The sequence below is a fragment of the Sinocyclocheilus grahami genome, unplaced genomic scaffold (genome assembly GCF_001515645.1).
Source record: "Sinocyclocheilus grahami isolate Dianchi unplaced genomic scaffold, SAMN03320097.WGS_v1.1 scaffold515.1, whole genome shotgun sequence".
Taxonomy (NCBI): Eukaryota; Metazoa; Chordata; class Actinopteri; order Cypriniformes; family Cyprinidae; genus Sinocyclocheilus; species Sinocyclocheilus grahami.
This window is the reverse complement of record NW_015505694.1, coordinates 456,788-457,620: the sequence shown is the minus strand read 5'-3', so window position 1 is coordinate 457,620 and position 833 is coordinate 456,788. Positions and strand designations below refer to the sequence as shown.

At 39.5% G+C, this 833-nt stretch overlaps 1 protein-coding gene across 1 annotated transcript in view; it reads left to right on the top strand.

Annotated features, from left to right (window-relative positions):
* LOC107554826 (glycine receptor subunit alpha-2-like) overlaps positions 1-833 on the top strand; it is a 22,142-nt gene that overhangs the window by 17,920 nt on the left and 3,389 nt on the right. The gene's annotated exons all lie outside the window — the stretch shown is intronic.

Sequence of the window (833 nt, the reverse complement as noted above, 5' to 3'; positions counted from 1 at the left end):
CGGCAAAATTGCTCAAAAAGTTGCCCCGTGTATCATCAGCCTTACTGTATTTCCTGACTACTATCAGATCGGATCAGTGAGTGCTTTGAACTTGAGATCTGGACCAGTCTGGTTCGTGAACAAATCATCGGTTTAGTGAAGGTGATCAAGTGATTTACTGAAAGAAAAATTTTAGAGCTTGACAGCCCTAACTTTAGTGGCAAAGAGTGGCCAGGATTAATCTTTCAAATTTCACAATAGTCAAACAATTTTAGGACAATTTCAGTTAATAAAGCAGAGTTTTAATTTTTGGGCGAACTGTTCCTTTAAATTAAATAAGACAAAAGTAGATCCAAGAAACGTGACGGATTACAATTGTGGTTTTGGGGGATGTTTTCAATGCAAAGTAAACAAACCTAATGCTAAAAAGGATAAAGCTAACATGTAACTTATAATGCATTGCTTCTTAATATTTAATTTGCTTTTTGAATCCAAACTCTCACATGAATTCTGTAGGTCCGAAGAACTGGACAAATTATATATTATGACTCTTACCTGTAAACATGCACTATTACCTGCTATGCCGCGTCTCGCTGCATTTTCAGAATCTTGTGCCTGGGCGCAGCTTTTCACGACAAATGTCAAGTTAAAAAACTGTTCCAACATTCTGCATTCTTCTACATTTCGCGGCACTCTTGTCGTCAGACGCAATCAAAATCAAAGTACACGCAGAGCACGGTGATCGACGACAGGCCCTGCGTTCCATTTGGAAGGGCGCATCCCTATGCCCTAATCTTTTCAAAGGGTTTTGTAGGGGACCAAACAACTGTTTCTTGAAGTGCCCTTCTGCGTCA